The 13,847-nt window shown below is 33.7% G+C and overlaps 1 long non-coding RNA gene across 3 annotated transcripts; it reads right to left on the bottom strand.

The window, feature by feature from the left end:
- Nucleotides 1–512: 512 nt before the first annotated feature.
- LOC149776608 (uncharacterized) lies at nt 513–11,525 on the bottom strand. 3 transcript variants are annotated; one of them, XR_016416233.1, is made up of 4 exons: nt 11,397–11,525; nt 5,138–5,454; nt 2,892–3,035; nt 513–1,551 (listed from the first exon to the last, which is right to left on the bottom strand). It is a non-coding gene; the product is annotated as an uncharacterized LOC149776608 (long non-coding RNA). The 3 variants fall into 3 exon arrangements; XR_016416234.1 differs by having other exon boundaries at nt 5,331–5,454; XR_016416235.1 differs by having other exon boundaries at nt 5,339–5,454.
- Between the last annotated feature and the right edge of the window lie 2,322 nt (nt 11,526–13,847).

The following is a 13,847-nucleotide window of genomic DNA, read 5'->3' as shown; positions in this document are numbered from 1 at the left end:
GGAATAGAGAGATGGACAGAAAGACTTAAATGGTCTTGGAACAGACATGGACAGTAAGACTTAAATGGTCTTGGAACAGACATATGGACAGAGACTTAAACTGGTCTTGGAACAGACATGGACAGTAAGACTTAAATGATCTTGGAACAGACATGGACTTAGACAATTAAATGGTCTTTGAACAGACATATGGACAGAGACTTAAACTGGTCTTGGAATAGAGAGATGGACAGAAAGACTTAAATGGTCTTAGAACAGACATATGGACAAAAGGACAGAGAGACTGAAAATGGTCTTGAAACAGATGTATGAACTGAGAGACTGAAAATGGTCTTGAAACAGACGTATGGACTGATGGGCATTCAACAAATTCTATTTATTTAAACAATAAAAATGTGGCCTCAACACATTTAAGTGGTTTGAAGATTCAGCCCTGGTAAAGTTGGATAACCCATACAAACTGTTTAGACTTTTTTAAGCCCAATTAAAAAGTAAAAACAAAGAAAGCAAACCAATTTCCAATTTGTTTTAACAATCAAGTCCAATTTAACATTATGATTAGGAATTCTGAACTGTTTGTACCAACATGTTAAGATATATAAAGAAATAATACATAAACTCAAGATCCTAATCTAACTCTGGACAGAGTAACAAGTCAGTTTTATTTACAATAAGATCCTAACCAAACCCTGGATACAGTCAACATAAAGTGTTACCTGTACAATCACCTAACAGAAACAAGTTTTACATACAACGGGAAAGCCCATAGCTCTTCATTAAACTTATACTTGTATATACTACATCAATATTGATTTACCTTATGAAATCTATTTATTATCTAAAACACACAAAATATTGTCATGTCTTCACACATCATTTACTTCTATTTAACAAGTCAGATACTGACAATAGTTTCAAAGTTTGAAATGTTCCCACACAGTACCACCATGTTACTTTCTTGGTCAATGTGGCAGGGTGGTTGTATAGGTTTCATGTCTTGAAGCTGAGTGATGAGAGTGACTCCCAGCTCTTCCAGAAATTGATGTTGTGTGATGTTAGACCCTGTCTCCATCAGCCATTTTCCTTTGTATTCATACAGGTATCCATAGCAATCATCTCCATGGTTGTCATGGCAACTGATGATGGTGACTGCATGGAACCCCAACATGGATTCCTGTCATTCATTGGTGTTGGATTGCTGGCTTCCATTTTCACCTCAATTTTCTTCTTAACCAAGATTTTCCCTTTCAGGTAGGGAGTAAATTAATCCCCCAGTTTCTGCTTCACCATGTGGTCCTTGATTTTAATGACTCCTAATGACTGATTTAGGCAAATAGAGCTGGTTCACTGGCACCTTGACCCTAATTGGGGGTGTATACAGATGAGCTACAACTTGGCTGCATTACAGCTGACTTTGATCTATGGTAAACTGATAGCCCTATGGATCAATGGGACTGTGCCTGCTACTGGTGTTCCTTGACCTAAGGGCCAAGCAGTCTGGTTTGGAAGCTGAAGGTTGGCTTATTATCTAATCTACCTCCTTCTCTGTCACTGAAATACCATCAAAACTTTCATTCTGAAGGAACTCTAACTTACACATACAGACACAATAACATTTCTTCCTGACAGTGGTTTAGTTCCAAATTATTCAATATTATTACTATTAAATTATTATAAGAATAATTTATCAATATATACACACCCTACACACTTTTTTACTATGTTCTGCTTAAGAATTTGTATAAATCAATGCTTACATTAAAACCCTGATTTCACAAGTTGGACATCACTATAAACTGCCACACTGCAGACATTGTAGTGATATGGCTGAAAAATTGTCAAAGCTATTGTTACGTGTTTAGGCTTGAATAAATAGTAACACAGAAAGAGTGAAAATAAAAAGCTTTGTAAAATTTAGTAAATAATTTATTTTCCTGGAAAAATTCTGTAAAAATGAAAAAAGGAGAAGAACTTACGGTTTCAAGAATCAAATCCAAAAATAATCTAAGAATAATCCACGAATTATTTTACAAAAGTCTTAGTAACAAATGTTCTAATAATTTCAAGTTCAAATCCTGATGGAAAATCCAAGATGGATGACGATGTATGCTGTGGTCAGTACTGTACTTATCTACAGTTCCTTGTAGAAATACAAATAATGGCACTCCAGTGTTGGAAATCCAAATTAAATTTGTAAGCAATGTCTTTCCAAAATTTCTGTGTGAGCACTCCTCAAAATATTTCCAGAGAAAAAAGAATTAATCCTTTTGAAATCCAACTGATCTGAAGAAAATTATAGCTCAAAATCTGGCTACAGCAAACTAACTTGACATCAGAGTAAAAAGCCCCAAACCGAGAGATCACTCTCTAAAACAAAGGTTATATTGTATTATAAGATGCATTTTTTGAAATTCCCCCAAGTTGCAAAATCAGAAGGGGGTGTCATGTGATCAGGTTTATATCATGTACACAGAATATGGCCTTGATTAAACCAATAATTTTCTCTAAGAAATAAAAAAAGATTGTTTAAGTCGTCTTAAACCCAAAGCCCATCATGACCTTGACAACAACCAATCATTTTAAAATAAAAATATAACTTTGTTTACTATTTTTGAATCATGGTCAGCATCCAGGCCAACACCTGGTGTTTATGAAAAGAATGATTCAGGTTGAGCAATTTTCTGGAAAAATATCATCTCCAGTGAATAAATTTACATTACAATAGCATAAAATAGAATAAAAAATTGAAAACTGACAAACAATAAAATTAAAATAAATATGATTTAAATCATATATACGTAACAGCTATACTGAAAATTAAAAACACACACACACAATCATGCACTAATTAGTTCAGTCAAATGAATTTTGCAACCAAGAAAACCTGTTACCTATATTTTATGATTCTGAGTGCTTCCTCTGCTGTGGGCCTCTCTTCAGCTGTCCTAGAGAGCATTCTACACATACAATCCGCATATATATATGCAACATTTGTCTGAAATGAGGTGCGATACAGGGTCTTTTTCAGTGACTAACTGTAGAAATAAAGGAAATTAAACATAAATATCTCATGAATGCATTTAGACAGCAAAGAATACAAAAATAAATTTGTTGCAAATAATAATCATTCATGTACAGCAAAGAACTTAGAAGAAATACAAAGTTATTTTAAAAAACAAAACCTATCTATGCAAAAAATGGCTACTCATTTACCTCAAACAAGAATAGTTTTATGAATGAAAACTCATGCACTACACATGACATGACCTCACCTTTAAAGTGCATTCTATAATGTTAGAATACCCAACATAAAAATATGTCATAAACTAAATGACCCTTACAAAATCATTATTTTTGAAAATAATATACATTATGCAGATATATATAACATAACTTTAACCACTAATTCCTAACAACTTTGAAATTATGGACCTGAATGGAAACTAGCAGAAAATGGACCTGAATGGAAAGTGTGAAAGAAAATGGACCTGAACAGAAAGTGTCACAGACAATGGCATTTATGAGAAGTTTGACAGACAGTGGAACTGAATAGAATGTGTCACAGAAATTGGACCTGAACAGAAAGTGTGACATAAAATGGACATGAATGAGAAGTGTGACAAAAAATGGACCTGATTGGAAAGTGTGACAGAAAATAAATCTGAATGGAAAGTGCCACAAAAAATTAACATGAATGAGAAGTATGACAGAAAATAAATCTGAATGGAAAGTGCCACAAAAAAATTAACACGAATGAGAAGTGTGACAGAAAATGGACCTGAATAGAAAGTGTCACAGAAAATGGACTTGATTTGAAAGTGTTAACAACAAAAAATGGACATGAAAGGAAAGTTGGACAGAAATGGACCTGAATGAAAAGTGTCATAAGAAATGGACATGTATGAGAAGTGTGAAAGAAAATGGACATTAATAGTCAGTGTGACAGAAAATGGACCTGAATGGAATGGAAAGTGTGACAGAAAATGGACATTAATGGAAAGTGTGAAAGAAAATGGGCCTGAATGGAAAGTGTAACAAAAACTTAGGTCATGACCCTGAAGATGTGATCTACAATAAAGCTGGCAATCACTCATTCTAATGATGATATATAAGTATACCAAATGTCATCACTAACGCTAAAACAAGTATACCTAATGTCATCACTAACGCTAAAACAAGTATACCTAATGTCATCACTAACGCTAAAACAAGTATACCTAATGTCATCACTAACGCTAAAACAAGTATACCTAATGTCATCACTAACGCTAAAACAAGTATACCTAATGTCATCACTAACGCTAAAACAAGTATACCTAATGTCATCACTAACGCTAAAACAAGTATACCTAATGTCATCACTAACGCTAAAACAAGTATACCTAATGTCATCACTAACGCTAAAACAAGTATACCTAATGTCATCACTAACGCTAAAACAAGTATACCTAATGTCATCAATAAAGCTAAAACAAGTATACCTAATGTCATCACTAAAGCTAAAACAAGTATACCAAATTTCATCACTAAAGCTAAGACAAAGTATACCAAATTTCATCACTAAAGCTAAAACAAAGTATACCAAATTTCATCACTAAAGCTAAAATAATTATACCAAATGTCACCACTAAAGCTAAAACAAAGTATACCAAATTTCATCACTAAAGCTAAAACAAGTATACCAAATGTCATCACTAAAGCTAAACAAGTATACCAAATTTCATCAATAAAGCTAAAACAAGTATACCAAATGTCATCACTAAAGCTAAAATAATTATACCAAATGTCAACACTAAAGCTAAAATAATTATACCAAATGTCATCACTAAAGCTAAAATAAGTATACCAAATGTCATCACTAAAGCTAAAATAAGTATACCAAATGTCATCACTAAAGCTAAAACAAGTATACCAAATGTCATCACTAAAGCTAAAACAAGTATACCAAATTTCATCACTAAAGCTATAACAGCTTGAAATTTATAGTGGAATGGAAACTATAATGAAAAAGTTAAAATACTGAGCTGTGACCTTGATCTTGATAATAAAGACCACCCCATCCCACCCAACATAGTTTGCAAACCTTCAAATGACTATTTGTATATATAACTGATAGAAAATAGTTAATAATACTTACATACAACAGTAGCTGCAGTAATTTTGTCTTTTCAATGGGAAAGCCTTTATAGAAGTTTCAGGCACACATGTTTCTGCTGATGGAGGAATGGTACTGTTAATTTTAATAGAAAGATATCAACCTTGCACATGATCTGGGTATTCATGTCACTATACATTCCATTTTTGTAAGCAACATTAGCATGACTCAGTACTCATGTACTCTGATGTCCAACACATTAAGTCCACTTGTTGATCTGCTTTCTTGGCTGAATCCAAATCCATAATGGTGAGGGCATAGGATCCCCTGTTATCTTCCTGCACACAAGAGGCTTTCAGCTGAAATGTAAATTATGCATGGAATTGTCACAAAACTTGGTAGATGTATACACGAGAATTAAATGAGGACGAAATGCAAGTCGTAGTGAACATATTAGATCTTTGTATAGAAGTAAAAGTCTGAGGAAGATTTTGTTTTAAGTTATGTTATACACAACCTTAAATTAAGCAGCTCAAGATTTTGATGTCAGGAATAAATACAAGTATGCACAACAATACTGTGAATTCATTCTTTCTCATGTATTTTATATTTGCAAATGAAACATGAATTTTAAGGTCCAACAAACACCACCCCATCACCAATTCATGAATTCAGGTACTAACCTTTTGCCAAACAAAAATTTACCTGAATTAAAATAAGACCAATTCTTCCCTTTAACTGCCAAGTGTAAAAACTAACTCCAATATTCTTCTGTGATAACAGTAGTTTCAAATTAGCTGCTGTGGTGGACAACAGTGGATGTCAGATCAGCACTACTTTGATTCTGAACCAAAATGACATCATAAAAAGTAAACTAGTGAAATTTCCATGATAGTATGACTTCCATCTTGGAGGAGTAATAATTACCAGACAATGAAGATGGCTGCCATGAGGGCAATATTGTACATCAGATTAGCACCAGTTCCATTTAGTACCAACTAGGCATCAGAAAAGGCCTTTTGCAAATGACAATCCTGATATGACTAGCCATCTAGAAGGAATGCTAAAAACATTTTCAAAAGGAACATTATGGCTGCCATAGTGAATGTCTGAGTGGCAGCATTTCATTTATTACCTACTAAAGATCCGAAAAAGTCTTTTCATGAATATTCCATGTTGATATGACAACTCTTATATATTCAGAACTCATGGTACTAATTCAGGTTCCATAGCATTAACCTAAGCAAACACCATCATTTTAAATATTCAATAACTTAGAATTTCTGAATGCTCATGATTAAACATATATTTATAAGTTATAGATGCAACCTTGGCTTTCTCTAGATTTTTGTGTTTGAAATCCCATACTTTCAATTATGCACCAAAGAGTCACATACTAATTTTAGAAATGAATTTTCCAAATTCAAGTCTGTAAAAATACTGAATTTCCATCAATAAAGCAATGTCTCTGTTTTCTTGTTTTTTCAGCTGCAACTAGGGTAAGCTGTTAAAAGATTAAAATCTTACTTTTATTGTAGTCAGTCTTTATCTATCAGAATATATTGTGGGGTAGTCAATCATTATATATGGGAATATTTGGTGTGGTCAGTCTTTATCTATGGGAATATTTGGTAGGATAGTCTTTATCTATGGGAATATTTGGTAGGGCAGTCAGTCATTTTATTGGAATATTTTTGGTAGGGTAGCCAGTCTTTTTATCAGAATATCTGGTTGGGTAGTCAGTTTTTATCTCTAAAGATATATGGTTGGGTAGTCAGTCTTTATTTTTGGAAATATTTGGTTGGGTAATCAGTCCTTATCTAATGGATGCAATAGTAAAAAGCAAAAGTGACCAACAGTTATGACTGAACATGAAGAAATACTAGGTTTTTTTAAAATCTGAAACTGGATGACCTCTTAACAAAAAAAATTGTTGCTGTTGTTGTAGGTTTTAATGCCATTTTTCAGAACACAATAGACTATTAATGGCAGCCAGTAATAATGGTGGAGGAGGAACCCAGGAAATCCCCAGAAAGAACCACCGACCCTCGAGAAGCTACTGGCAAGCTTTCTCACGTACCCACAATGGCCAAATCCGAGACTTGAACCTATGCAGACAGAGGTGAGATGGCAATGATCCGTAACGGAGAGCGCTTTAGACCACTTGGCCACTCGGGGCCCTTAACAAAAATTGAAAACTAAACATTCACCTATGTTTATTTAAAAGAGAAAACCTTTCATATTGTATAAAAACATGAAGTTTCATCATTTTATACACTTTGTAGACTTTATCCAAAAGTAATTTTTGAAGAAAAAAAGTAAAACAAAAATAAAGACATTATAATTATTATTATTATTGATGGAATTGATCATCGAAGATAAGTCTGTTTTTTCCATCCTTAAACAATCGCTAATAATCTAAGAAACTCCAATATCCATAACCCCATGTTGATATGGCCATCCACCTGGAAAAGGCTGCATTTTTTCTTTTCAAAATGGCCATCATGGTGTCATACTGGATGTCCAAGGGGAATTATTTTTGTTCAGGACCAATCAAGCAGTATAAGAATTATGTAAGTGCAACCCTGTGTCAATATGACCATTCATGCGATTCCAATCCACAGTTTTGTACTTTGCAAAGGGGTACATTTGTAAAAGATATAAATACCAACATCTGAATAATAGGATGATGCAATACTTAAAGTCCATCATGGTTTTAATTGGAATCAACTGGTTTTATGCATTCTACGTATACCAAATGCTGTGGATATCTAAATAATGTTAGACCAGATGCTGTGGATATCTAGCTAATGTCAGACCTGATGAGGTGGATATCTAGCTAATGTCATAACAGACACTGTGGATATCTATCTAATGTCATATCAGACACTGTGGATATCAAGCTAATGTCAGATCAGATCTTGTGGATATCTAGCTAAAGTCACACCAGATCCTGTGAATATCATATCAGACACTGTGAATATCTAGCTAATGTCAGATCAGACACTGTGGAGATCTAGCTCATGTCAGACCTGATGATGTGGATATCTATTTAATGTCCTAACAGAGAATGTGGATGTCTGTCTAGTGTCAAACAGACACTGTGGATATCCAGCTAATGTCAGTCCAGATGTTGATATCTATCTAAAGTCATATCAGACACTGGATATCTAGTTAATGTCAAACCAGATGTTGTGGATATCAAGCTAATGTCAGATCAGATCTTGCTGATATCTAGCTAATGTCAGACCAGATGTCGTGGATATCTATCCAATGTCATAACACTGTGGATATGAAGCTAATGTCAGATCAGATGCTGTGAATGAAATTTCATGTATATACTGAAATACAAGAGGGGAAAGAAATTGCACACACAGTTGCTAGTTTCTGTTAATAATGGCATCATTTATCTTATTTGTTGGACCACATACAGGATCACATTCTCAGTACAGAGACAGTCATCAGCTTTATCTCATTATCTCCATGACCCTGGGGACTAGGACCTACTTTACAACTTAGAATCTTAACAAAACCATACCTTTCTAAGCATATACACTTTGTTGGTATTACATGGGGAGATAATCTGTGCAGACTGCATCAATTTAGCCTTACCTCTGAAGTCATAACTTGGAAGCCAATGAGATCCCCACCCAAGGGTGCTGCAGAGGCTCAGTAGTGAAGATGTTTAACTGGCAACCACAAGGTTTTAAGTTTAATTCCCAGCATTTGATCAGGCTGGTCTGACTACCAACATTTATTATCATATACTTTTAAAGTCATATTTTATTTTAAAATCCCAAATATTCCTAGAATTTCTAACACAGGTCTTAATGATTAATATTCTGAATAAATTTTAGTGGAAATCCAAATTGAATACATTGCTGGAAGTGTTGATGTACCTGTGGTGGCCTGTGTAGTAGTGATCTGCCAACATTCTTTGCTGAATCACAATGCATACCAAGAATATATCCTTATTTGAATTTCACTATAAACTCCAAGTCTGTATTTCCAAGAATGTATTTTCACAGAAGAATAACTTGAATTAAATATTTTGGTAAATAAATTCCAGAAGGAAAAAATACTGGACACAACAATAATACAAATGATTCTGCTCAGGTCTTACAGTATGAATGAATAATTTCTAGAAAGCCTAGATTATATTGTCCTCTACATGACCTCAGGTCACAATTAGCGTTCTAAGAAAAACCTATTATCTAATGGAAAACTTCTGGAAGGTTCCAAATGATTACAAGATAAAATCTTAGTTATTATTAGACGATTGTTAATAAAATTATAATATAAAATGTGGTAAACTAGAGGTGTACCTGGCAATTCATGGCAAATTTCCAATGTTTTAAACTTAAATTGAGATGATTCAGGTCAGGTTGAAAATAAACTTTTTAGAAATCTAAATTACAATTATCCACAGCTTATAATGAATAAAGAAAACAAAGAAACAATGCAAATTAAATATTCATAACACCTGTATGACTTTTCTATGTGTTTCTGAAGCACCCATTTTTTTCTTTCCATGAATTTCAATCTTTTCAGAAGCATAATTGTATCCCATTTTTGTGAGCTCCTTGCATGCTATATGACCCTGTACTTTAATAACAGCTGGTGCAAAAAATGGTCAAAGCAAAATGGAATAATTTCTAAAGATGGGCTTGTAAAACCTGACACATGCTTTCTTGCCAAACGGCGTGAGTGTTGGAGTGCAGGAAGACATTTTTGATTATATTGTTTTGACTTCAAATGGGTGATCTTAATCTGGATGTTGTAAATCTTTATCAGAAATCACTGCATGTGGGGGGGGGCTTGTTATTATAGTATAAGGCATTGGTATAGATAAAACAACTAGGAAAGAGGGAACCAAAAGTAGCATGGAGAATTTACCAATTTAGAAAAAATTGTCAGGCTCGGCCGATGTGGGTATGTGAGAAAGCTTGCCAGTAGCTTCCCATGGGTTGGTGGTTCTTCCCAGGGTTTCCTGGTTCTTCCTCCACCAGTTATAGAAAATTGGCATTAAACCCAACACAAGACAACAGAAAGTAATGTTTTAATTACTTAGCATAGGCATAGAAGTATTAAAAAAATGGCGTTTTTCCAGTCAGCTGACTGTCTGTTTCTCATTGCTGACCCTAGCACTCCCCCCTCACTCACACATGGTAAAAATTTTCTAACAAAAAACACCAAAAACTGATTTGTACACCTAACTGAGCCATTTTTTCCCCATTACTTTTGAGGTGCTTAGTATGTTAAATATACTAATCACATGGTTCCCATGCTTTTCTAAAGAAAAATTTCCTGGTCATTTCCAGGATGAAATTATGTTTTTCAAGGTAAACATATGACAATTACTGAATGGAATTAAAGAACATTTTAGATTATAAAACGTGCATTTTCTAAATCGAAAAATCTTTCTCTTTCAAGGCTCTCCAAAAACATCGAAGTCAGAAAAGATGATCATGTACAAAACCACAAAATGTATCACACGAAACAAGTTTGATTATATTCCTATAAATTGGCATTTAGTCATTTCAATGTATAGAATAAAAATTCTAACTTTATTTTGCTATATTATGTTGCTAAGTGGGAACAACATAATGAAGGTAAATAATGTTTTGTTTTCTTTCAAACCTTTAATTCTAAAGAATTATTTACATGTACATAGAAAGTAACATTTACTATCACAGTATTAAAAAAAAACAAGCAATAAACACAAATAATTAGAATCTTGTCTTTCAACAAAAAGAGTTTAACCTAGAATTTATCTGTGCCAATAAAATCCCAAACAAGATTTTTCAAACAACGTAATCTCCTTAAGATGATCTGGTTAAAAATACATAATCGAAAACATTTTCAAAAGGACTGATTTAAATTTTGACAAAAGACCTTCAAAATTATGCTGTTGTATTAACAAGGACTAAATTTTCTGTAAAATCAACTAGTCTTCTTGTAATTCGTTAAACCAGACCCTGAACCTGTATTGATACAGGGGCTCATATAGTTTTTAATATATAATACAAAGGACGAAAATTTTCTCAATTCAGCTCCGAGATTCAACAATTTGGACTACACATTTGGCTTAAAACAAATAGCAGTGTCTTTTCTAATCCGAGTTTCCTCCGAATATTCCCACCCCATTTTTCATATTTGGACATTTAGGTTAGGGTATGGGGTCATTGCAACTGCATATCGAAAATTTTGAATTTGCTGCCACCGTGGGGCAGCTACGTATATGGTAGTCGCTTACCAGCGGGCTTAGAAAATTTAAAACTTGTGTTATATCGACTCATACCTGCATGAAATCAATAGGAAAATTATTTATTTTCTCAGAAATGGCAAGTATTATACTCATTATGTCATTAATCCGCTGACAGACAAAACAAAACTACAGTGTCGATGAAACCTGACCCAATACTCGCCATCTGCATTACTAGTCACATGACTTCACAAATCTCAAATGACGACATCGGAAGTCCAATAGTCATGTGTTATCAACAACAAACTCTTTTAAATAAAAGTCAGATACTTTTTGTAATCTGGCAAGTTTGATTTATCAAACAGAGAGCACATGTCAACGTAGTAGTCATGTGATACAACAACACTCCAGAAGTTGTTCCTGGAATATACAAATATGGAGAATTTTGTGTTCTTTCGTTTTTGTATTTTTATTACAATCAGTATACGACTTTCATTTAATATTTTTTTATTTTTTTTCTCTACAACATTTGAAAATGGGGGTTGTTAGATTTGTGTACTCATGGGACTAGCAATGCAAATCGCAAGTATCAGGTCACATTTCATCAACGACATAGTTTTATCTTGCCTTTCAGCAGATTAAAGACATAACAATTTTGATACTCACAATTTCTGAGAAAATAAGTACTTTTCATATCGATTTCATGCATGTATCACTCGATCAAACAATGTTTAAAGTTTGCTAGGCCATCCGGTAAGCAGCTATGCTTTGCCACCACCGTGTTGGCTCCTTGTGATGCTAGACTGGTTTTCATACCTTCCATGTAAGAAAAGGTATGGATATCGAGCTGACTTAAATAGAAAATAAAGGTCTACTAGATAAATCTAATCCACTGAGCATTTGAATTGACTAAGCATATATGTTTATTTCAAACAACCAAATGATCCATGCCACAGGGGCTCGTATCGTTGCTTACAAGTTGCTTGTCATACATGTACTATATAATAACTAATTGGAAGTACACACCTCTCCTTTCTCGTGCGACCTATTTAAGAAAAAACATTTACACTTCAAGCTACATTTCATTTAACGTAATTAATTTGGTACCGATGTTTAGTTCAGGCATTCGACTTTGTATGTGTTCCGAAGTTTGGCTTACTATCATACCTTTAAGGAATGCCAGACCATCTTCCCACCCTACTGCTCGACTGGGCCACGATCGTGCCCGCTTAATATGCAAGAACAGTGCACTGAATGGAATACTGCCTTCTCATTGGCCAACTGAAAATAAGTTATAAATAAAAGCTGAACATCATTTTCTTTTAGCCAATGAGAGGACAGTCTTCCATTCAGCGGGTTTTACATGCATATTAAGCAGGTGCAATTAGGGCCATGTGGAGCGGTTGCGTGGGAAAATGGTCTTGCATTCCTTAAACTTATCATATTAAGTAAAACTTTGGATAGGGATACTGCCTGACCTAAATATGGGCACCAAATTTATTAAGCTACGCAAGGCATAGCCTGAAATATCTTATGTATATTTAATTTAATTATATCTGATTTAATATACATGTATATTTATTTCAATTTAATTGTTTGTCAGTTTCAAATTTTTTATTTTTCATCACATGATATTGTAATGTAAATTTATTCACTAGAGATGATAACAAAATTTTAAAACCTTGACTTAGTTTATAAACATCAGGTGTTGATCTAAATCCTGACCTTGTTTCACAATTTGTAGCAACCTTCGTACGCAAGTTCTATTTTATTTTAAAATGATTGGTTGTTTCCAAGGTCATGATGGGACTTTGTCTTTAAGATATAAACAATTTTATTATTTTTTTATTTCTTAGATTAAAAATGATTGGCTTTCGTCAGGGTCACACTGGGTAAACGTGACCTGTAACAAGTACTTCTATAAACTTCAAGAAGTGGATCACATAATCCTTGTTTACGTTTTAGAAAGCCCATATAAAGCATGTTTTGGAGAATTAATCTCAGTAGAAGCTGGGCTGTTAAACTGTTGTATGTTGTACTGTTTGGAGTTATTTCAAATTACTTGGTTTGGAACTATTTCAAATTAGTTGGATTCAAAAGTATTAATTCCATTATTTTTCTGTAAAATATGTGTGCTTATGTAATATTGTGGAACAAGGACAGTTTTTTTAGTGAAAATTTATTCAGCTATCAGAAACCGGAGTGATAATTTTTATTTCTACAAGGAACTGTAGACTTCAGCACTACAGATTGCAGCATACATCATTGTCTTTCATCTTAGATTCTTCGTTGGGATTCAAACGTGAAATCAGCAGAATATTTTGTTATTAGGACTACTAAAATTGTATTCTCTGATTATTTTCGGATTTGATTCTATAAAACCCTATGTTCATATTTTTTCCACTTTTACAGAATTTTTCCAGGGAAATAAACTATTGTATTTTTTTCAAAGCTTGTTGTTTCACTCTTTCTTGTGTTACTGTTTATTCAAGCCTAAACGAGTGACATAAGAAATAACAGCGTTTATGCTTAACTAGGTCGCACGAG

This window comes from Sinohyriopsis cumingii, chromosome 18 (genome assembly GCF_028554795.1).
Source record: "Sinohyriopsis cumingii isolate HCF-2022 chromosome 18, ASM2855479v2, whole genome shotgun sequence".
Classification (NCBI taxonomy): domain Eukaryota; kingdom Metazoa; phylum Mollusca; class Bivalvia; order Unionida; family Unionidae; genus Sinohyriopsis; species Sinohyriopsis cumingii.
Note: the sequence above shows the minus strand (reverse complement) of the source record. Positions and strands in the feature narration are given on the sequence as shown.